General features: G+C 36.2%; 1 long non-coding RNA gene across 1 annotated transcript; it reads right to left on the bottom strand.

The window, feature by feature from the left end:
• Positions 1-8,117: 8,117 nt before the first annotated feature.
• LOC104872439 lies at positions 8,118-14,895 on the bottom strand. The gene is made up of 3 exons (XR_004514757.1): positions 14,638-14,895; positions 13,183-13,344; positions 8,118-8,307 (listed from the first exon to the last, which is right to left on the bottom strand). It is a non-coding gene; the product is annotated as an uncharacterized LOC104872439 (long non-coding RNA).
• Between the last annotated feature and the right edge of the window lie 11,224 nt (positions 14,896-26,119).

The raw sequence follows: 26,119 nt of genomic DNA, 5'->3' as shown, positions 1-26,119 counted from the left end.
AATGTGCAGGACTATTCAAATTACTTGAGCTTCGGTGTCTCATCTATATATAAGACTAACCCTAATTCCTTTCTCATAGTATTGCTGTGATGACCACGTTAAGTGCTACACATAAAGACCCTGGTGGATCAAAACTGCCTTCACATGACTTCTGGAAAACTACCCTATTGAGAGTGTATATAAATGTCAATGAACACCACAATGACGAACTGCAGTTTAAAATTACAAACTTAAAATAGTTTAAGGATGGTGGTCATTTTTCCTGTTCCTGCTGTTAATGGGAATTTTCTGATGGTTTCACTGTTACACGAATAGAGTCAAAGTATTATAAGTCTGTGGTACATTAGTTCCTCCTTGCTAAAATATCAGCCAGGGACTGACTATCCTATTGTGATTGTAACCTTACTGATCCTATTGCAATCAGAAAAACTGCACGTGTGTGCGCGCGCGCACACACACACACACACACACTGGTTTCTCTTATCCAGTTAAGAAAGTATCCTATTCGGCAGAAGTTTTTACCTAGATAAACTAAATTCAGGATTTTAACATTAAAGGGGATGTTAATATAAGTTTTGTGATCACTTCAGTCATATCAAAGACACATCTTTCTGTGTGAAGCTATAAGGTAGCTTATTTTCTCAAGACCCTTTACTACCAGTGTCACAGTAGAAAGCTGTGGAAATCACTTCGTCTTGGGATTTTTCCTGTGTGAAGCCCAAAGGCTCCTTTTCCTTGTCCCACACCTACCTCTATTTCTGTTGGCTATGAGGTAGGGTAGGGGACTGAGCAACTACCCTGGTTTGGGATTTCTATCTAACTTTTCCCTTGAGAGTGGCAGGAGCTATTGTGGTTTTGTATTTTTATTATAATTTCTGGGGTAGCTTCAGATTTTCAGTATCTTGAGTGTCTATTTTAACCCCTTCACATGGACTAGCTGCTCTCAAAAGTGCAGCACCCTTGTGGAATTCTTAGAGCACCGTTTATGACGCTCCCCATATATGTTCACTTAGCGGCTGAGTATTATCAAATAAATGACTGACTCGGTTTTACTGGTTGTTGCTACAAAGAGTGATCCCTGAAGTTGATCCAGAGAGCTGTGTCTGCACAAAGGAGGCTTCTGTGTTGTTACTGGGAGCTATTATTTAAAACAAGGTGGAAAAGGTTGTTGTGCGCAGGTTGTAAGAATTTTGACTGACGAATTCTAGGAAGAATTAAGTAACTATACGCACAATTGATTAATAAGAGATTAAAATCAGTGCATGCAGCAAATGCATATTGTGACTGCTCTAATTTGATACCAGGGCAGGATTTGTTGTACCTTTTTAAATTCCTAAGTGAATAACTTGAAATACTGTTTTCAAATACTCATGAATACTCATCCTTCCATCCTTCCTCCTTCTCCACTCTTGCTTTCTTTAATTTTTACTCTTCCTTCTGTTTCTGTGTAGGAAAATTGAACTTTTTTCCTTCTGAGAACGGGTAGCTTGCTGGAATGTTTAGCATGTGAAGTTTCAGTTTTTTTCTCAGGCAGTCATAAATTATAAATTCTGAACTGAATCTGGTACTCTCACTCTTTAGCAATTCTCCAGGAAACTTGAGATGCACTTATCTTATTAATATTAAATGCTCCTGGTGATTTTTATTTGAATTGTTTCCCCAAAAATATAAGGGAAAGATGAAGACTCTGCATTGTGAGTCACATTTGAAGAAAAACGGTCACTGAGGGATGTGGGAATCCTGTTTCATATTCAACTCAGCTTCCTACCAGCCTGTCTGAGGTCACCCCAGGAGGTCCATCAGTTGACAATTCGCTCAGCTCTGCCTCTGGACTGGAAGTCAGCGGTCCAGGTTCTAGCCCTCACTCTGTTATAAGGCAAAACATGTGATTGAATAATTTACAGTGTCACGGCTAAAATGTTAATAACCAAAGTGAGCAGCATTACCTAATCCTGGTGGTCTGAATGAGATAAAAGGAACAGGAAGACACTTTTAGGCTCCCTTGTTGCTTTCGCTACTGTGCACACCCCATGTTGTTTCCCCGTGGTGTCTGTTTGCCATACCTGCCTTTGAGCCTGCTGACTATGGACTGAACCTCTATGAACTGTAAGCCAAATAAACCCCTTCCCCTCTAACTTTGAACGTCAGGAATTTTGTCTCAGCGAGAGAAAAGTAACTAAAGGAGGCTCTTCTTTTGTGCTCTGCCCCAATTTTGGTATCATTTCATGATCACCAACTGTTTTACATCTATGAATACCAGTGGCTCTCAGTGCATATAATTTCTAATGTTCTTTCATTCAGTCACTGAATACTTGTTAAATTCCTATTCGGAGCCGTGCACTATCCTGAGTATTGGGATATTGTGCAAAATGAGTCAGGTTCTGGCCTTGCCCTTCTAGAATTTATATTCTATAGGAGCTGATTATAAGCCATGTATTTAAATGCCCCTGCATGATTTGAGAGTCATGTTCCTCCCACAAGCTTTCTCTTGAGAGTTTTATTAACCGTTTCAGGGCAAGGTAGATTGTTCAGCAGAATGAATCTGAAAAGAGCCTGCACTAAGGAATGTGTGATGCCCAAAACACAGGAAATACATGTTAGCTGGGGGTTGCTTGATTCAGTTCTCAACAGACAGTTAAGTTATGAAGTGGCAATGGAGCCTAGACAGAGGCAAGTAGAAAATGGCCAAGTAATTAACTATAGGCAAAGGAAGCAGGTGAGAGCAGGAGAGACAGAGACACAGAGAGAAGGGCTGGCAGGTAAGTAGTATTCTTTTGAAGCTGTTTCCCATGCCCATGTTCAAGCACTTCCTGCTGCTTTATGCAGAGAGCAAACCCACAGGATACAGGCAACCAAAGCCGCGGAGCCTCTTGGCATGATCTTAATGCCACCACTAATGCAATGAAGAAAAACAAATCCAGCTAAATTTAAGTAATTTTATATTTGATGGTAGCAAAGATATTTCTTATATGTGTGTGTGTATCCTGACATTTGAAGGCTCTCAGTTATTAATGAAAATATCGTTTAATTCAGTTGAACTTTCAGATAAAACAGCCAGAGACTCAAAAGATCAGTAAATGAAAAAATATCAAGAAAATTAAAGAATTAAGTAGATGAAAAGGAGGATCTGTACCCACAACTAGTTATGTTGATGAAGGGATTCAGGAAATTATTAGAAAGGAAAAGAAAGCTGTATAGGCTGATGTCAGATCACATTAATAACGGCAAACGTTTATTGAAAACCCTTTAGATACTAATTATCAGAGCAGATTTTGCAGAGAGAACTCAGACCAAGGGTTCTATCTTCATGGAGCTTACACCCTATTGGTAGTTTGTTGTAAATATATCTAGCTATAGTTACCTTTTAGAAACCTTATGTGGATAATTCCATTGATGAGATTAAGTTATGCTCAATTACTCTCTTATGTTTCAAAAGCAAATTCCCCCTGCTTGTGAGTACAGGGAACTACCCTGTGCAACATATCACTATGTGACCAGCTTCAGAACCACACATACATGACTTCTCGGATCGGCACGCTAACATCATCTTGAACTATACAGCCTCATCCTTGTGCTCCATGAAAGAAAAAAATCCAGTGGCACCCTCTCTATGCACAGGTGTAGCTGGGATCCCGCAGGATTAGCACCAGCACTGATGGCCTTGAAAGGAGGAAAAGAGCCTGAGCGTCAATGGATTATTTTCTGTTAAAATTACCAGTCTGGAATTATATTTAAAAACTTGCATTTCCATCACCCTTTACCTCATACTTTAATGAAACTTAATTAATAGAATTGCTTCTCTTTGCTTCTTATCGTTTATTGCCTTTAAAGCACTCTAATAGGACTTTTTATTTGTTATATCCTTCTTTTCCTATTAAGAAGTTTTCAGTTTTATCCTTTACAAAGTGACATTTTCCATTTTGAAATAGGTACTGGAAATACAGCAGCTATTATAAGTTCTTAACAGGTTGCAGAACAAAGCAATAAATCAGGTGGGTGAGGCAACAAATCTGGAAATATCCAGGAATAGATGACATCAGACAGACGACTTGTGAGGGGCAGTCTCTGGAAAATGCATGATACGAGTTGTAAGACTTTAAAAGCTCCCTGCTGTCATTCACCATTAAATACACCTGATCTTTAAATTTGGCACCTGCTTTTCAGGGAGAACTCCAAGTTGAAAGAGTGACCCGAGTGATGTCAGACACAAAACAGCTTTCAAAGCAGACACGTTGAATATGCCTTATTCTGTTCCAAACTCAGCCAAAGATACCCATGTATTCAATTCCTTGTGTTCAACTAGTGTTGCAAACTCTCTAACTGACAAAATATTAAGGAACATAAGGAAAGACAGAGTGATCGGTCATGAATCTAATCTGTTGCCAGGATTCTCCATCAAATCCTGTCTTCAAAATTTGGGTAAACTGTTCAGTTAATATAACATTCAATATTTGATACTAAAAAAGTAACCTTCAAAATGAATAGCTCTTGTATATGAACAAATACCAAAGAAAATCTGTGGGTGAACAATGACCTTTTGCAAAAACGAGGAAATGGTTAAATAAAATAATTTTTTAAAGCACAGCATAATTATGATGAAGACACCCAGCTACTGAAGTCAACACAGTGACTAATCTTCAAGTTAACTTTTCACTGGCAAAGAGAATTCTTTGAAGAAAACGAAGGTTGTTTCATCGTCAAGGCTGCACCAAATACTTCAGCTATTTTCTCACCTAAATCAAATATCATCATAGATGATATTTTCATGTATTTCCCCTGTTCACCCTTTATTTTGAATGTCTTTTTGGTTTCTAGGCAACCATCCTAATACATCTTTTTTCAATAGTCCCTCCCTCTCCTGCACAGCAATAATTATTCTTAGAAAAAGATCGGTGGCCTTGCTGGAAAATATAAAGCTAGAGCTCAATGCTAAAGAGAACAAGAGAAAAACCGATCACAATTATAACAATTCACTTTTTAATCCTACAGCACAGTTAAAAAATATATATGTAGCCTGAACACTATTACAAGCTTAACAGTGATAAAGACAGAAAAAGAAGGTACAATATAAATTTATTTCCAAAAAGAATGTCCAGAGAAAAACTCCATTCATCAAATTCTGCCGGGACTTGTGCCATTTCTGTTCATCATGTTCATAAACCGCCTTCTAAGGGGATGATCCGTAGCTAGAAAACCATTTGAAATGAGAGGTGGTGAACATGCAAGGCCCTCCCGGACAGGAAATGACCAGTCAGGGAGAATGATCCGCCGGCGTGTGCAGCTTACGAATTGCTCACATTTTTCTTCCAGAATGTGCATTGGGTATAAAGCAGAAGGATAATTTTGTCTTAATTTGTTGAAATGTTCTAACACTCAGTGTCGGCTATTGGCTATCCGGGGATCAGACTGCCTCAGAAGTTAGTGAAGTCAGTGACTGAGGATTTAAAGTAGACACTGACTTCCTCCGTGACTCTCCCTGTGGACCAAGATAACTCAGTGGATGTCAAATGGTCACGTCAAATTTGCTATGCCTCACATGAGCTCCGATTCTGACTTACTCTTCTTCCTCTGCTGTTTTGTTTTTTTGTTTTTTTTTATCTCTGTGGTAACTGTTCCACCTAAGAATGGAACAGTCACTCATAACTCTTCTCTTTCCTCGTATTTTACACCCAATACTAAAGCAAATTCTGTGGCTGCTTCACCTTCGTAATAAATGTGACTGTTTCTCCACTTTCTCCATTTGCATCGCTTACACCTACCTCGCTGCTGGCATCTCGTGCTTGGCTTTTTCCTGCATTCGCGTGTGACGTGCGGTCTGCTCCCTGCAGAGCTCCAAGATCTTTTTAAAAATGCATCTGGGGTCAGGTCTTTCTGGTAACATTTCGTTGTACTTCAAACTCTGATCTTTCTTTCTTCCTTCCTTCCTTCCTTCCTTCCTTCCTTCCTTCCTTCCTTCCTTCCTTCCTTCCTTCCTTCCTTCCTTCCTTCTTTTTTGGCACCGGGGATCAAACTCCGGACCTTGTGCTTGAGAGGCAGGCAATGGAACCACTGAGCCGCCCCAAACCCTGCTTTCCTACTGTGCTAAAGTCACAGCTGCACCGCTGCTGCATGTCTGAGTGACCGGACTTCCACAGCTCTCTCCCTCCCTTTCCTGTTCCAACCTCTCAGATACCATCGCTGTCTTTAGGAATTGCCGTATCACCTGGCACTGCTTCTCGCTCCTCATTATTTCTCCTCCCTGGAACTTCTCTCCATTGATCTGCTTTCCCTCTCATTTCAATTAAAGTAGTGCTCAGATATCACCTTGTCAGAAAACCCTTTGGAACAGTTTATTCATTACCTTGTATTTCCTTTTCCTCCACTGAGTTTGTTAGACTTTGTTTAATCTCCAACTCTTGGGACTACAAAACAAGCTCCATCTTTGTATGAGTGACTATAGCCCCCAGACCTAAAAGAATGCTAGCTCAGAGAAGATGCCCAAATATATTTTAATAAACATTATGGAAATTATTTCAGCACGAGTAAGAAATTGGGACATCATCGTTAATAAAGCTCTTCCAAATCTACAAATCTGTTATCACTACCAAAGATATACATCCTCATTCTTCAAGTTGACTATAACTTGAAAATTAATTTGTGTCCTATTTCTAGATAGACTTGGCAAACATATCCTAATTTCTTATGAAGCTCGTGAATTTTATGAATAATATTTGTAGCATAATAGGTTGTTTTGCTGCAAAATATTAAATTCTCTTCACTTACCCTGCTGTGACCATTTTAGCCATCTGGCTTTCTTCCTGAGGTATCTTTTGGGCATAATTGTAAGAAAGCTATAAACACCTTAGCCTATAATTTATAAGTAGTTTTGACACTCAAGGTTGTATATCAAAGTAGTTTTAATTTAACAAAAATACAAATGCTATCATTATCTTTTCAAGTTCTTATTATAAGGGCTATATAAAAATAGCTTTTGGTTTTGAAATAACAACTATCAGAGATATATGAAGTCAAGACATTTTTATTCATTAAATTTATTGGTATATTTTAGGTATACAATTTGATCACATTCATCATTGGGAATTTGTACCTGTATATGATATATCTTGACTCTTATTTTTTCCCCTCCCTTTAGCTCTTTAACCCCTCCCTATTTACAAAAGCTTTATTTCTGTTTTTTTTTCTTTTTTCTTTTATTTTTCTTTCCCCTGCACCCTCTCCATAGTTCCCTTCCCCTTTGAACATTTTCTTCCTATTTCACATTACCTATTATACACTTTGGTCATCATTCATAATTTTGATTTCTTAAACTAGAGAAACTATTCAGTATTTCCACATGTGTATCCTATGTATTTCACTTGAGTATCGCCTCAATGAGCATCCATTTAGTTATAAATGTCTCTAGTTTTATTCTTTACAGCCAAGTAGTACTCCCTTTTATATTTTTTAAAAACTCCTCATCTTCTTTATTCAGTCACCAGTTGATGGGCATTTGGGCTCTTTCCAAGCATTAACTATTACAAACTGCTGCTATAAACTTGGGTGCACATATGTCATTGTGGTAGGATGCTTTTAATTCTTTCAGGAACATACCCAGAAGGGAAATAACTGGGTCAAATGGGCCCTCTAATCCTAGCTCTTTGAGGTGTCTCCATACTGATTTCCACAGTGGTTGCACCAGTCTGCGCTCCCACCAACAATGAAGAAAGGTTCCTTTCTCCTCACAGCCCCACCAGCCTTCACTCTTGGTTGATGTCATGTTGTCAGCCATTCTTTCTAGAGTGAGGTGGAGTCTCAGCGTTGTTTTCATCTTCATCTCTCGAATGAGCAGTGATGTACATTTTTTTGTACGTTTATTTGCTGCTTCTACTTCTTCATCTGAGACATAGAAGACGCTTTTTTTCAAATGAGTCTCTTAAAAACCAGTGTAATATATGGGTGAGCAAGTTGCCCTTCAGATCCCGAAGAGTAGGAGATGCATAGTTTACATTGTATTAGAGGAGTCCAAAACGATCAGAGATACCGGAGCTCGACAGAATAAACAAACCAAACCTTACTCAATGTTACCATTGATTTACTCGGCGTTCGCTCACAGTCATTACAGTGAATGCCCACCTAGGTCACACGTTCGTGATGACACGGTGGTTTTTAGAAGCTCACAGTCACTCCACAGGACAAATAAACGGTCCTATACAGTGTGTTTTATGCCACAGTATCAGTGGATATAGAGTGCAGGGGGTAAATAAGGCCAGTTTTGTTTGTTGACTTACAGTTAATGTGGGTCTTTAATCTCAGAAACACGAATTATACCTGTTTATAAAAAGAAAGCAAAAAATATTATGTGGAAAAATGGTACCTTCAGTAAATACGAGTCTCAGTCTGAGTCTGAAAATGGTGCTCTATCCCGGTCTCAGAAGACTTAGTTCTGACTAACATAACTTGATGAATAACCAATGATTTCTCGGTGAGTTTGATAACTTGGTCATTTGCTTATATGTATCTCTGTATTAATAAAATCCCAAGAAAGAAATGAGCTTTATGAGGCCGTGTGAACGGTAGGATGAGAAATGAGCGACACGTCAGTAGACTTGAATCTGAGTGCAGCATCGGCACGGGCTGACCAGCCAACAGCTTGTTTGCCAGCTCATAATGCTCCCTGGAATGTTCTTTCTCTGACTAATGGAAGGGGTGGCAAAATAATCTCCAGGTGAACGCATAGCCCGTATTTTGTCCTTAAAATACATTTAAAGAGACTCTAGTGCAAGTAATTGTTTTCTAGTTTCACCCAGGCCTTTCCAAAAATACACATAATTTCTAACCCCAAGCTTCTGAATACCCTAATCAACTGTGTTCCAAATAGTGTGTGTGATGACAGAAATATTTACATCTGCCTTTCTGATATGGTAACACCTGGCCATATTTAGCCATTGCCCATTAAAATGAGGCTAATGCACCCGAAAAACATTTTTTTAATGATTGAATTTTAAACAATTTTAATGTAAATAGTTCCATGAAGCCAGGGATTAGTACAGCTCAAATGATCGTGTACTATGAATATAAACCGGTCTCATAGCATTTTAAGTTTAAAATAAAACACAATGTTAATTGAAGCTGCTTTGAAATGTCCTGTATTTATACTTTAATAAAGCATTATTATTTGTAGAAATACACCAGTAATAAAAACTTAATGCTGTAAGAGTGCCGACAACACATTATAGACAATGAATGTCACTACCCACCCATGCTATGCCTTAGTCAAATGGCATTTATATAAATTGGAAAGGATCATTTCTTTCATTAACCTTTTCAATGAGGTTCCCTGCTCCATTTTTTTTCTTGAACAGCCGGGAATGTCATTATGACAAAGGAGGCACGTGCTTTACAGGGCAGGGGATTAGTACGTAGATAATGTATATGTCCCAGTTCTTCAAGAGCAATTGTGCATCCTATCTTTTTCTTCATTGACCTGATGTATATTAAATAAAATCAAATTTGAATAAATGATTCCATATTTCAAAAAGATGAAACTATCATGGAGGTTTTTCAGTAGCTTTTAAAGAAATGGAAATAAAAAGTTTTCTGGAAAGACAATTATATATATTTAATAAATCAATAGTAAAGTAAGAATAAAAATATTAAACACTGCTGCATGTGTGTTTAAACTGGCTTTGCCATTTTCTTTTTTTTGACAAAGTTTTAATAAAACTTTAATGTAGATATTTATCTTTGAGCTTATCGCAACAGAAAATATTAACCATGTCAATGAACACAGTTGTATATAGCACCCATGTAATTGGAATAATTAACAAATATAATTGATTAGCCATACTTACATGGCCAATAAAACATCATACTTCAAGATATGTAAAATGAAAGATTCTTATGGTACAGTGATTATACATTTTTCATTCACTAACAAGAATATGTGTGGTACATCTGAAGTGGAAACTTTCCTCCATAAAGAAATGATAAGTATTTGAGAATATTCATATATTTGACTCTATTTAAACATTACAATATACTGAAATATTATAGTACATACTCTGATTACGGAGACTTTTAATACTTTAGCATGTATCAATTAGCAACTTTAAATTATAAAAGGTACAAATATGAAAGAAAATAAAAGCTAGAGTAAATGTGAGGTATATGTATGAACTGGCCTTTAACAAAAAATAGATATACAAAAAATTGCACATCTACCTGAAGAGACAAGCGTCAGACTTCCAGTCTGAATTATTGGGAGGATGTGGTACCATCGGGGATGCATGTATGAGTGAGAGTATAAATTGATGCTATCGCTTTGGAAAACTGCCATCCAGTAAAACTGAAAACAACATATCACACCACTCAAAATTCCGCTCTTGGGCTCCAGAAAGACCCACACAGCTACACTAGGAGACATGCAGTCCAATGTCTGCAGCAGGCTTTATCATTGTATTCTTAAGTTGGAAACAACCTACACCCTTCCAGAGCAGAACAGTTAACCTTATATTCATAAAAGGAAGTTAATGCTACAAAGAAGATGAGCAATTATGACACTGCATGAAAGAAACATGAAGGTCGAAAGCAAGTGAAACTGAACAATATTGTTCAGTGCTCAGGATGGAGGTGGTTAAAATCATGAAGAAAAAGGAAGGGTGTGATTATTTGCAAAGTCAAAATTGTGTTTTACTTCAAGAGGAAGGACTTGTAAAGAATCTTGTTTGTTCTAGAAAGTTATCAATTTATTATTTTTTAACTTGGATAAAGGGCTCACAGGGTTGCGTATTGCAACTATAAGTGAGCCTACAAGGAAGATAAGTTTAGGATATGGCATCACATGAAAATAAAAATGCCTGAGAACTCCTATAATTCCAAGAAACTCCTAGAGTCCTTTCTGAGTAGCACAAAAAACACACTTTGTCTTTGAATAATGAATGGCCAAAATAAATGCAAGCAATCATGATTTAAGGTGATCCTGGGCAAACTTTTGTCTTGGGCCTTTTAAAGGACTTCTTGGTTACTTCCCATTTTTCAGATTATAAATTACACTGTGTAAATATTCATCGGCAGATTTCTGTGTGGACATAACATTTCAACTCAGTCTGGCAGATATCAGTGTTGCTGGGGTGGATGATGAGATTGTTTAGCTTTGTGAAAAATTGCTAAACTGTCTTCCAAAGCAGCTGAATTAATTCACAAATGCACCTGCTGTTGCTGCACATCCTTGCTAGCATTTGATAATGTCAGATTTTTATTTTAGCCATTAATGGATATATAGTGACATCTCATTGTTTTTATTTACAATTCTCTAATATGATATGAACATGAATATCTTTTCATGTCTTGTTAACCATCTACATAATTTTTCACGTCTTTTGCCCACTTTTTAGTTGAGTTATTATTGTCTTATTGTTGACCTTCAACTGTTCTGTGTATATGTTAACTACAAGTCATTTATTAAATATGTGTTTTACAATTACTTCCAGTTTATGGCCATTTCTTTTCATTTCCATAACCGGTATATTGCCATAGAAAAAAAACATTTTAAATTTTAATGAAGCCCAAATTATAATTTTTTTTAATTTCAAGGATAATGCATTTGGTGTTGTAGCAAAAAACAAATTGCAAAGTAACAGATTTTCTATAGGTCTGTCTTCTCAAAACTATTGCTTTGCATTTTGTATTATGTCTATGGTGTATTTCAAGTTAGTTTTTATATAGGAGGTATAAGGTCCACCAGTGTCCAGTTTAATTTTTTGATAAGTTTTTATTGAAAAGGTAATTTATATCATATTGTATTATTATAGTCATGGGATAAATTTTATATTCTTTTGTCATTTTATACTCCATGGGACAAGTACTGATGAACATTCTTTCATGCCTAATACTAGTAATTTGTGTTATCTTTCCTTCATTCTTTTTTGATTAGTGGCTAAAGGTTTATGAATTTTATCAATTTTCTGAAAGGATTAGCTTTTGGTTTTATTGGTTTTCTTTTGTTTTTGTGTTTTCCATTTTATTGATTTGTGCTGTTTCTTATTACGGTATTCTCTTTTTGGGGGGGTACCAGGGATTGAACTCAGGTCCTTGCACTTGCAAGGCAGGCCACCGAACCGCTGAGCTAAATCCCCGGCCCTTTCTCTTTTCTTTAGATTTATATTTTTTCCAGTTTTTTAACAAAAGCTTAGATGAATAGTTTCAGTTCTTTTTAAAATAGTTTTAGACTTTCTTCTTTTCTTAAGTGTTCAATGCTGTAATTTCCCCTCTTTTAACTGCTCTGATTGCATTCCACAAGCTGTGATAAATACAAGATTGGTGCTGGGCCTGGGATTTAACTCAGTGGTCTGCCACCTGTCTAGCAAGAGCAAGGTCCAGAGTTCGATCCCTGGTACCACAACAAAACAAAACAAAACAAAAGATTGGTGCTTTCATTTTCATTGAAAATATTTTAAATTTTCTAATGAGATTCTTCTTTGATCCAAGCTCTATTTGGAAATGTTTTTCTATGACCAATATCTTTCTATTGTTCATTTGTAGTCTAATTACACTGTATTCTAACAGCATATTTTGTATGATTTCTATTCATTGAAATTTGTTAACAATGTGTTTCATATCTCAGAGTATATTTTACATCGAAGAATGTTTTTTGTGAATTTAAGAGGAGTGTGTGCTCTACAGCAGGCTAGATTTAGCCCATGAATGTTCACTTGCCAGTCAAAAACAGTGTCAATTAGAAACAGATGGTTAATAGTGATGTTCATTTCAACCAAATTCTGCCTTTTAAATCAGTCAATTATTGACAAGAACACTGGAATTTCTAACAATACAAATGGACTAATTTCTTTCTCCTCATCGTTCTATTGTTAGGTATATATCTTTCAAATACCGTTATAACTTCTTAGTGACCCATTTATGTAATGATATAATACCCAACTTTGTCTGCCGATTTTGCTTGCTCTGAAATCTAACATTTCTAAAATCAATATGACCACCGGCATTCTTTTGAACAGCGTTAGCATGGTAGGCGTACCTCTATGCTTTAGTTTTTATGTATCAGTGGTTTTGTATTTAAAGTGATTTATTATAGACCAGCAGTTCCCAAAAGATTTGATGCCAGGGACTTGTTTTGTGGGAGACATTTTTTCCCAGGGTGGTGGGTTGGGCCACGGTGGTTTCAGGACGATTCAAAGGAACACTCACCTTAGATCCCTTGCGTGGTGCAGTAGGGTTCACTTCCTATGAGAATCTACTGCGGCTGCTCATCTGACGGGAGGCGGAGCTCAGGTGGTAAGGGCGGCTGTAAATACAGAGGAGCCTTTGCTGCTCATCTCCTGCTGTACAATGGGGTGGCTTGGTTGGACCCTGTGTGTAGATAACATACAGCATGGCCTTGTTATATTTTAATCCACTCTGTACCTTCCTGACTTTTAATTTATATACTGAGATCATTCATACTTAAAGTGATAACTGATACAGCTGCAATAATAGCTATGATATTAGTAAAAGTTCTATATTCATTGCACTTGTTTTCTATTTTTATCTTTGCCTTTTCTGCCTTCTTTGATTTTTAATTGTGTCTTTTATATGATTTTATCTTCTGTCTTCTCAGTAAAAGAATTATTTTTAATGGCTGCCTTAAAAGTTTGTGGTATACATTTATATCTAACCAAAGGTCATTTTTTAAATAACACCATACTAATTACATTTAGTGGAGATACATTATGAGCATTCCCAGTCTCCCTCCCAACCCTTAAAACACTGTTGTAATTTGTTTCATTTATCCATACACTAAAATCACCCAATATATCATTGTTATTATTATTCTGAGCCAATGAGAATCTTTAAATCACTAAGGCATATGAAAAATAAAATAATTTGTCATATTTTACATTCATTTACTCGTCCTCTCATGTTCTTATATTTTATATAGCACTAATAATCACAGATACTTTAAATACCCAGGATGGTAATTTCTGAATCTCTGCCCTAGTTGAATATGGTTTTGATGTTTTTCTCTACAGTCTTTTATTATAATGCCTTTTAGCATGGCTTACCATTTTTTGTTGAAAGGCAAACATGATGTATTTGTAGTAGTGGCTGAAGGAAACATGACTTTAGTGTGAGATGTTAAATTTATCTGGCCAGACAATAGGTTCATTTGCTGTTTGGTGAGGTTGTGGGTTCCAGAGGCTTCAACTTCTTCCACTTTCCTTTATTTCCCTACTTTGCTACCTTTGGGTTTCCCTAAGAACTCCAAATTAGCTGAAACCACATTGTTATATGAATCATGTTGATACAGTTCTAATGGAAATGTCCTATGGTTCTATAATGAGGTTTCAGTACTTAGTTGGACCTGTGTCCCTGGCTATCACATTTGCAAATACTTCTCCATTATTTTGCGTCTTGTAATGGACATTAGTCAAGAAGGGTAGATGGGGCTGGAGTTTTGTGTTTCCCTTCCTTCACATTGGCTGGGTTCTGGTAAAGTAATTTTGCTATAAAGAGCATAACAATACTACAGAATATTATGAAATTATAATTTTTCCCTTAGGTGGATTTCAAAGTATTATTTCCTCTCCATCTGATTGAAGCATGAGATTTTCTTTAATCTTCACTGAGAACCAAGGGGAGGGGGATTCTGCAGGGAAAACTTACAAAATGTGGGTGCCTGTAATCCTAGGCCCTCACGCAGCCACCAGTAATTATCAATTGTAGAACAGTAATGACGGAAATACAGTAGAAGTCTTCTAATGGTCCCTGGCTGCAACAGCTTCTTCTTTCCATGAAGTATGATTCTTCCTATCCCGGTGCCACTTCAAGCTTGGGGGCTGCAGGTTGCTCTGTGACTTAAATGCTTTGATGATTCTAAGAACATTGCTTGATTTGCAGTTTGTTCCATTTGCTATGAAGATGAGTTTCTGTGTTAAGATGGGGAAAGCAAGAAATGCAGAGTTGAACTACTTTCTCCAAGGTCATGTAACATACCTATCCTTTCTTATTTGTGCTTTATGATTTTTAAAAATCTGCTAATACTTAAAGACCATACCATCTTCTGAGGAAAATTGTAACCCAACAGTAGACTCTGAATCACCAGCTGGTTAAAACATCAAATTTGAGGGGTAAAGAAAAAATTCTTTTTTTAATTGAGTTTATTGGTACAATCTAGGTATACAATGCAGTTACATTCATTACTGGGATCCTGTACCTTCACATGACAGCTCTTGGTTCTCATTTCTTCCCCTTGTCCCGGCCCTCCCTTCCCCCCCCTCCCCATTTACAAACACTTTATTTCCATTTTTTAATTTTCTCATTTTTTTCTTTTCCCTTGTTCCCTTTCCCCTACCCTTTCCAGTTTCCCTACACCCTTAGCTCTTTTCTTCCTATTTCACACTATTAATTATCCCATTAGGATCCTGTGAAAGAAGATGTGGTTTTTCTATAAAATGGAATACTACTCAGCCATAAAGAATAAGAAATTAGAGTCATTCATAGGAAAATGGATGCATATTGAGGATATACTCAAGTGAAATAAATAGATCACACATGTGAAAATACCAAATAGTCTCTCTGGTGTGAAAAACTATAAGAAATAATTCTTTATATCTTCATACAGAAAATCAATTGCATGTCAAAAAAGATGAGAGTATCTAGCTTTGCATTTCTTTGCAACCACATGCAAATACATAACACAGTGGAGATTTTCCTGTACATTTGGGTAACAAAAAAGTAATCCAACATTATCAAACTAAGTCAATATGTCACTGAAATGGATACACAGAAATTCTTCACCAGGTTAAAATTTAGAGACTAAAGTGTCACGTATGTTGTGCTTTAAAAAATATATTTTATGAAAAAAAATATATGTGATGATATCTAGTAAAAGGTGAGTCAAAGTAGAAATAATGAATAAAGACATGGTAAAATCTAATGGTGAGTAATGAAATAATTGAAATAGGAAATTAATACTAAGTGCATAGGAAGTGTGCCTATGACAGACAGCATAAATGTTATGAACTTTGATAATAGGAGAAAATAATACAACTGAAAATAAAAATAGGGAAGAGAAATAAATGTAACCATAATGATCCTCAGTTCTTCATATGACTGAGTCGATCAATAGTGCCTCGAGCATTGTCTCATCCTGGAATTGAAAAAGAAATTGCAGAAAATGATTTCTTTATTAATATCTAAAAATATTTTTTCATGGGACAAGTGAAATTGACACACAAGTTTGAGCTCTGTAACAGTAATGTGAGTAGCTATCTAGGGAAGAAAAGAAGTCATTGACCATTTTAGAGGACTGGAATAAAAACAGGCTAATAAATTAATTAAAAGGGGGGATGTACTTTTTAGCAAGGAAATTTAAGTGTCAGCTATCAGAAGAAGAGAGCCATCAGGGAAATAAGATTGTGAGGGAAAGAAATTACCACATTTTAAAAGAAGTGATTAAAAAAATTATGTATAGGTATTAATTTTGTATACATCCATTCAGTGTATTGATCCTTTCATTTGCCAAATTATTGTGAAATCATGATATGCCAATGAGGCAGGGAGATAACAGATTTGCACTATTAAGACAAATGTGCTAATTACAAAAGAAGTACAATCTCTCATGAAAAGGAGCAAAGAGAACTTTGCTGACATAGTATCATTTTATCTGAAATTAAATTGATGGGCTTCCACTACCTATATTAATGAGACCATTGACTGGTAGTCAGGAGAAAAGGCTTTCTACTTAAAAAGAATAGCATGGACAAAATGTGTCAGACAGAAAATAAGCGACATCCAAAAGGAGCTAACAGAATCAGACCTGAATTGTAGAAATGTCAGTCTGTCAAAGACCAAGACTTGTGGGCTTGAGAGTGTTTAACAACCAGTCTTCACTTGAGCTACACATACTCAGCTATGAGTTCACATGCCTGCTGTCTAGCTCCTAGGCCACATCTAGCTTTGAGGCAAAATAAGTAAACTTATTAATGACACCTGAAACATGTGCATATACAGAAGTGTGAGTGCACAGACACACACACACACACACACACACAGATTAACAAATAAAAACTTTACCATAAAATACATGCAAAGTCTGGTATCCTATACTCTTTCAAGAGTTTATTTGGTACTTGGAAACTTCCAGCTGATTGTTACTGGCCTCATTTACTACAAAATTTCTATTTCTATTTTATTGGCCAAAGAAGTCACAAGGCAGTGTATAACTTCGAGGGACTGAGGAAATACAAAGTTCTGAGTGCCCAGAAGATAGACATATAGGTGAATAACAATAGTAACTGCAGAACAATCACGGTCTAACATGGTTCAATGAAAAAGCATTTGTTCTCTATTTTTAACTGCAATGGAATGGCATTCAGAGCTAAAGAGGGTTTTAAAGTTATTAATCTCCCTTGTTTTTACATAAGGTGGGATTTAGGGTCATACTGTGAGTATTCCCAAACTGACAAGGCGGGTTTTGTGATGAATCAGTTTCAGACGCAGAGAGATCTAGAAAGTGATACCTCTGACCTGAAGACTTTCTGTATCCTAAGATAGGAGACCTCGCACTCGGATCTGTGTCACTGCCAACAAAGAGCAAAGGTCCCTCTCAGTATGTTTGTTTAGAAATTCTAATCTTAAATGTAAGAAAGTCGTCTATTGCTGGTACATCTGCACAAGAAGAAAACATATGTAAAATAATTGACAATGCATGGGAGGAAAGGTTCCCTAGAGAACAGATACTAGAACATAGTTACCTGGCGTGCTTTCCTGCTTTTGAGCAATTCACACAGCGACTGTGAACGGTGAGGATCTGGCTAGTAGAATTTCTCTCTGCTTCTCCTAAGTCTCTCATCACTTGCTTGACTAAAACTGTTTGCTACCTTAAGTCTCAACGTTCAAATTTGTCAAAGAAAATGGTGGCTCTGTATAAACTTCAAGAGTGTTTTCTAAGTCTAAAATTATGAGGCTATAATTCTGCTGTCATCCGCACTAATTACAAACAAAATAAAAAACAATCTACTAGAAGTTTATACCCCATTACTCACGAGGAGAGAGAACAAGTGTAGCTTGTTTGTCATTTATGTAGCTCTTGGTGGTGAGGTGAATGTGTGACACCTAGTAGGTGCTTATTCCATATTTGTTGAAAAATTAATTAGTACCTTAAGAAATATGGTAATCATTATACTTCGGTTGATTTAAAGGGCTGGAAGTAGAGCCACATTCCTCTGACTGAACACTGAATTGCTTTATTATAGAGCTGCTTAGATTAGAATTGGGCAATTATAACATATGTAGTGAAAGTTAACAAACGTTGATATGATTCGAACATAATCGGATGCTGGTAACGCGTGTATTTCAGAATGCTGAGATTTTTAATTAAGCTGATTGGCATACATGTGGTAGGATCTGTATGGTATGACAACAGTCAGGCTACTTTTTACATTAAAATAACCTCCGAGGAGGAGATCATCTTAATGATCTTTAGCTATCTAAGCCCCTTAATGACAAGTGCTTGCTTAGCACACACAGTAAATTTTCATGATGATGAGTTCATTGATCACAGGATCACACTTATTCAGCCAGAATTAATGTAGTCACTGTAGACACATCCATGTGGCCCACAGTGATTTATGTTCAACCTCTGTGTAGGTGTAGGTCACTTGGTTGACCATCAACCAACTCTGAAATGTTCTCCAGTGTTTAAATGTCACCTCCATTGTAAAAGATCAAATTTTATTAGTTTTGTTGACTTAGAACCCATGTAAATTAATGCTGAATATATAATAAAATCACCCTTGCAGCTATTTTACCAATCAAAAACAGTTTATATTCCATGTCTTTATCTATTGAAAAATACAGAGAAAAAGACTACATATTGCTAGACTTGTTTATCGAGAATATTTGTAGCCTCACATTGAGATACAGACGATGGAGTTAATTCTCTGTCTTGACCCAAAACTTTACTTATTATTTTAAACAATTTCATTTTTAACTTTAAAACAGATAACTACCTAGAACGCACACATAAATTTAAACTCTGTGGTACATCTAAAGAACCCCATGATTTTGTGAAACACCATTTGTAATGTTTAGCTCTAGGTTTGTCTGCACACAGAAGAGGTGCCATTCCTTAATGTACACAAGGAAAGGATTCACATATTGATTTATTTGTTGCATAGCATTTATTAAATTTTTGCTGCATGTACCACATTGTGTTGGGGACTTTAAGTTTGAAAAGGTACAGATTTAAAGTGTCTATCCTCAGAGTTTATACTTCAGCTCATTTGTCTTTTTGTTGTTCACTAGTTTTTATTGGAGGACTAGCTACCTTTACCTTACCAAACCTAATTTAAAAGGAGGCTCAGACTTGAGGTTCTATACGTATTTGTTTTAAATCACAGCAGTTTCTAGGTTTACCATTGCTGGTCATTATAATGAATGCAAAGTAATTATTTGAGTCTATACTAAATAAATATCAGATTGAACTTAAAACCCCTTATGTCATTTAAAATTGTGTGTGGTTCAGGTTCACTTACATTTTTTCTGGTTAAATAGAATAACCATACAAACAGTTAATAATATCTCTGCTGAAGTTCTACAAACATTCAAATATAATAGGTTTAAAGTCAGTTAAATAAAATTTATTGAGCACCCATAATTACAGTGAACTAAGCTCTAAAGTACTAGTGATTTCTTTTGAAGAAAATCACCATTAGATACTAGCTTGTTTTATGCATGAAAAACCAAAAATTTTTGTCTTTCTCTAATTGCATTTTATAGTGCTGAACAGATGTACCTGATAGTACCTGATTGACTCTTGTTTGTAAGATTAATGTTCTTTTAAATCAATGTACAACTGAAATAAGTAAAATTTACCAGCTTAAAGTATACAGCTCCAAAGTTTTTAAGTACATGCATAGAACTGTATAACCATTACCATGTCTAGTTACTCAATAATGCCTGTTCTCCATTCCTTAGGCCCTGATAACCACCAATCTACTTTCTTCCTGTATAAATTTACTTATTCTGGACATTTCTCTTTTTTTCATTGAGTTTATTGGTACTTTTTAGGTATACAGTACAGTTACATTCATCATTGGGATCTTGTACCTTTACATGACAGATCTTGGTTCTCATTTTTCCCCATATGCCTCTCCTCCCTTTAACCCCTCCACCCTACAGTACAGTTACTCATCATTGGGATCTTGTACCTTTACATGACAGATCTTGGTTCTCATTTTTCCCCATATGCCTCTCCTCCCTTTAACCCCTCCACCCTTCCCTATTTATAAAGACTTTGTTTCCATCTTTTCCTTTTCTCATGTTTCTTTTCTTTTCCCGTATTTCCTTTCCCCTACCCTTCCCACTTCCCCTACAATGTTAGCCCTTTTCAACTATTTCACATTATCATTTATACAATTTGGATCTTATTTACACTTTCACTTTTTCACACCAGAGAAACTATTCAGTATTTACACACGTGGGTCCTATTAAAGCATATGGCCTCGATATGCATCCATTTTCCTATGAATGACTCTAGTTTCTCATTCTTTATGGCTGAGTAGTACTCCATTTTATAGAAAAACCACATCTTTATCCATTCTTCAGTTGATGGACAATTGGGCTGTTTTCAAGATTTCGCTATTACAAAGTGTGCTGCTATAAACACGGGTGCATATTTTTCACTGTAGTATGCTTCTTTTAATTCTTTTGGAAAGATACCCAGCAGAGGGGTAGCTGGGTCAAATGGAACCTCTAATCCTGGTTCTTTGAGGTATCTCCATATCGATTTCCATAGTGGTTGCACCAGTCTGTGCTCCCACCAATAATGGAGAAGGGTTCCTTTCTCCCCACAGCCCCACCTGCATATGTTATTGGTTGATTTCTTGTTAGCAGCCATTCTTTCTGGGGTGAGATGGAATGTCAGTATTGTTTCCATCTGCATCTCTCAAAACACCAGTGATGTTGAACTATTTTTTCATATATGTAGTTGCTGCTTTTACTTGTTTGGCTAAAAAATGTCAGTTCATTTCAGATGCCTATTTTTGAATCAGATCTTTATATTTGGGGGGTTCTGATTTTTTGAGTTCTTCATATATTCTAGATAACAGTCCTTTGTCTGAAGAGAAGCTGGTAAAATTTCATTCCCACATTGTAGATTGTCTCTTAGCTCTGTTGGTGGTTTGTTTTGCAGTGCAGAAGCTTTTTAATGAGATGAGATTCCAGTTATTGATTCTTTGTTCTAGTTCCCATGCTGCTGAGGATTTGTTCATAAAGTCTTTTCCTATTTCAATATCTTTGAGAGTTCTGCCTAACTTATCTTCCAGCAAGTTTAGGGTTTTTGCTTTAATATTTAGATCTTTAATCCATTTTTATTTTAGTTTGATGCATGGTGAAAGATAAAGGTCTAGCGTTAATCTTTGGTGGGTTGAAATCCAGTTATTCCACCACCATTTATTAAAGAGGCTATCTTTCCTCCACTGAAAATAGTTGGCTCCTTTGTCAAAGATGAGGTAGCCGAGTACATCTGGAATTGTTTCTGTATCTTCCAATATATTCCACTGATCCTCAGGTCTTTTTCTTTGCCAGTACCATGCTGTTTTAATCACAGTGGCTTTGTAGTATAGCTTGAAGTTGGGGATTGTGATACCCCTGTCATGTGTCTGTTGCCTAGAATTGCTTTTGCTATTCTAGATCTCTTCTTGTTCCAAATGAATTTTTGGATTGTTTTGTCTAGTTCTGTGAAATATAGTTTTAGAATTTCAATCAGGATTGCAGTGAATCTGTATAACAGTTTTGGTAGTATGGCCATTTTCACTATGGTGATTCTTCCTACCCAGGAGCAAGGGATATCTTTCCATTTTCTTGTATCCTCTTCTATCTCAGAGTGCTGTAGTTTTCAGTGTAGAGGTCTTTTGTCTCCTTCATTAGATTTATTGATAGATATTTCATTTTTTTATGTTATTGTGAAAAGAATTGTTTCCCTGATTTCTCTCTCAGTAGGTCTAATTGTGTACAAGAAGGCTATTGATTTTTGAGTGTTGACCTTATATCCAGTTACTCTACTGAATCTGTCAATTAAGCCTAGAAGTCTTTGGGCAGAGTTGTTTGGGTCTTCTATGTACAGTATCATATTATCACCAAATAATGACAGTTTAACTTCTTCCTCTTCTATCTTTATTGTGTTTATTTCTTTCTATTGTCTAATTGCTGTAGCCAATGTTCCAAAACTATATTAAACAGGAGTGTGTAATAGTGGACATTCTTGTCTTGTTCCTGATTTTAGCCTGAAGGTTTTCTGTTTTTGACCATTTAGTATGATATTGGCTGTTGGTTTTTCATAGACAGCCTTTATCAGCTTGAGATAAATACCATCTATTCCAAATTTCTGCAGGGTTTTTATCATGAATGGGTGTTGAATTTTGTCAAATGCTTTTTGTGCATCTATTGAGATGATCATATGGTTTTTGTCTTTGCCTCTGCTAATATAGTATATTGCATTTATTTATTTATGTATATTGAACCATCCTTGCATCCCTGGGATAAATCTGACTTAGTCAGGGTGTATGATCTTCTTGATGATCTTCTGTATTCTGTTTGCCAGTATCTTATTGAAGATTTTTGCATCTGTGTTCATTAGGGAGATTGGCCTGTAGTTTTCTTTTTTGGTTTTCCCTGGTTTTGGAATCAAAGTAATACTTGCTTCCAGGGATGAATTCGGAAGTATTGCTTCCCTCTCAATTTCATTGAAGAGTTTAAAGAGTAGTGACAATAGTTCTTCTCTAAATGTCTTTTAGAATTCAGCAGTGAAGCCATCAGGACCTGGGCTTTTCTTTGTTGGTAATGTTTTAATTACATTTTCAGTTTCACTGAATGTAAGTGGGGTGTTTAGACTTTTTATATCTTCTTCATTCAACTTTGGAAGTTCATATGTATCTAGGAATCTGTCCATTTCTTCTGATACCTTCAACTTACCAACTGTGGAGGTTTGGTATGGCTTTATTGCAGTTGTTCACTTCCATTCTATCTTCTGGACCTCAGTACAAAGGCCTTTATGACCGCCTGTGTCTCTGCAGTGTGGATCCAGGTACCGGCACAACCAGGAGGCCCAAGAGCATGGGGGTGGGGTGGGGAAGCAGCCTAGTCCTCCTCATTGGCTGGGCAATTCTCACTGGTCTCTCTGGACACTTCATATAAATGGAATCATATAACATGTATTTTGTATAGCTTACTTCCTTCACTGAGTATAATCTATTCAGTATCCATTCATATTTTACCATGCATCAATAACTGATTCTTTTGTGATTGGCTAGGATTCCATTGACAGGCATATCAATTGTGTTTTTCCATTCATCTTTCTATGGATATTTGATTTGTTTTCAGTCTTTGGTTATTCGGATATAGAATGATATTAACTTCAATGTATAACTTTCATGTAGTCATCTTTTTAAAATTTTCTCTTGAGACCAACAAACCAAAAACAGAATTTTTGGGTCATATGGTGCCTATAGTTTCGGCATTTTGAGAACAGACAAACTGATCTCTTAAGTGGTTTCACTAGTTAAATTCTCACCAGCAAAACATGAAGGCTCCAATTTGTTCAAATTCTCATTATCAGGTGCTATTGTTCATCATATTGACTTTAGCCTCCTAATCGTGTGAAGCACATTGCATTATGGTTTTGATTTTCAGTGTTCAATATTCTTCTGCTTTTATATTTCCTAAGATTCTCTCTACACACCATGATAAAAATAAATTAAATCCCTGATTCTAGCTAAATTAAATTAACTCTGAACTTAAAAACAGAACAAAAATCTTGAAAGCTTAGGTATTTATCATATGTCTTGTATCCTTTTGTATCTTGCTGCAAATAGAATTTTACATATTTATATATAATATATATTCATTCACATTCTCTACATTCTTGCAAATAATACATTAATCAATATCATGATAAATTAAAAAAATATAAAATTGTGGATTTATGCCATTATGCCATTTGGATTATCTTGTGGTATTGATTTCCTAGGAAATACTTCTGTATGGTATTTTCATCAGAGCATTACTTTAGATGCTTCACAATTTTCAAAAACCATGGAGGCACCAACGGGACTTAACACTGGAGCCTGCTGAATATATTTGCTGCCCTAGATCTGAAACACCTGTAGTTTCAAAGAAGCTGCTGTGCAAGTAATCCGCAGAGTTGTTTGCAAAATCCTGAGTACAGGGAGCAGGTGTTCACTTGTCAGTAAGAAAATAAAGCAAAGTTACAATCTGGGTTAGTTAGTAATACAGAATAAGTAATCTATACTTTCAAACAGGTATTTCAATTTGTTTCTCTATTTAATTTTCACAATCTTTGCTAGAAGGTCCCAGTCCTTGAAAATGATCATAATGGACATCTCACTCTCTACTGATACCAACCAATATCTGCTTCACTAAAATTGTGGCAGGTGGCTCATTCTCTTTCTGTCTCTACAATAATATTCCACATTTACTTCATGAGAAGATTCAACACATCCACTTCATAAATTATGACCTTTGATAACTAAAACAGCCAATTGAAGGGATTTGTAAAGGTGGTAAGTTTAGCATCATGTTAAGGAATAAAAAGAAATGAGATAAAAAGTAAAAAAATTAAAGACTATTATATTGTACAGTTTTTCTTTATCATTGTATTTGATAGTCTCTTGGGGATGGGTTATAGTTCATGAAATTTAAGGAAATCCATGCAACACGGGGCTTATTATCAAAATGGCTAATACTTATTGATCATTTCTGCATAGTGACATTTTGTAGATACACTGCACTATGAAGTCTTTAATTCTCAAAACAATCCTATGAAATAAGGACTATTATACTTTGTATATTGAATAGACAGACATAATGAAGCAATTAAGTAATTTGTACATTGAATCAAAAAGAGACAGAATTGGGTTCAAATCTGCAAAACTAGGTCCTAATGCTAGTTCTATGTAACATAGGACAGTATCACTGCATAAGACTGAGATATTGATTCTACATTTTTCCTTTAAAAGGAACAACTGAATAAAACCATTAACCACCTCTGCTTTCCAAAATCCTAATGGATATACATTGAACATGAATGTTTAAAAATCTGTAATATAATTGAGGCAGGGAGTGTTTAGAAGAGCAGAGATATTCTTAGGAGTATCTGGAGGGCAGACATATGAAAATTCACTGACAGTCTTCAAGGAAGAGACCATCATCCAGAAAAGTCCCCGGGGAAGTTTCAAGTAAAGGTACATATTAGTCATTTTGCTGCTGCTGGGACAAAATACCTGGCATGCACAAACTAAAGGTAGAGAGGTTTATTTGTGCTCATGGTTTCAGTGGACTCATGAAACCAAGGTAGATGGAAGGGCTTGGAGGAGGATAACTGCTCACCTCATGGTGGCCAGGAAACAAAGGGGGAAAGCAGGCGCCTGGTTCAGAAATGTACCATTCCAGTTCACATCCTCAGTGATTTGCCTTTTCCAATTAGACCCTACCTCTTAACAGCACCTGCAGCTATGATTAGTCCACTAATGAATATAGTGATCTAATCACTTTCCAAAAGCCTGCGCATAAACAGATGAGGCTTTGGGGGGACATAGTGTAGTAAAACCATAAAAATGGGTTCTGTAATTTTTCAGGATCACACAGAGTCCAGAATTTGGACATTGGATGTGAAGGACAAGCACAGTGAGAATATAGTCAAACTGGTAATTGAAAGGCAGCCTGTTGAACTGTGGCAGGTTCACCACCTCATTAGCCTTCACAGTTACAGAATAACTACAGGATCTACTGTTGTAGTAAATTAGAATGACCTTGATAAAAATGTCATGTTATTTTTCCCTGGAGAAATCTAGGCTCCAAGGTTGGAGGCACATATTTTAGGATAAAGATTCCTTAATTCTGCTCTGAAAGTGCAACGTAGTCTGTTCTCCCTAAAGCAATGTCAAGTATGTACTTCTTTCTCTTGTACACAGAGCTCGCAGTGTAAGAGTCTGAAAGCATGCTAAGAAAATTAAGAATAGCTATGAACATTATCCAGCATAGTTCTTCATTTATAAATTTGGCTGGGTAAGCAAGATTACGAGACATATGAGAAAGAGCACACAAGAGAAAGACCATGATCAGT

This window comes from Fukomys damarensis, unplaced genomic scaffold, assembly GCF_012274545.1.
Source record: "Fukomys damarensis isolate Sample0158 unplaced genomic scaffold, DMR_v1.0_HiC HiC_scaffold_30, whole genome shotgun sequence".
Classification (NCBI taxonomy): Eukaryota; Metazoa; Chordata; class Mammalia; order Rodentia; family Bathyergidae; genus Fukomys; species Fukomys damarensis.
Note: the sequence above shows the minus strand (reverse complement) of the source record. Positions and strands in the feature narration are given on the sequence as shown.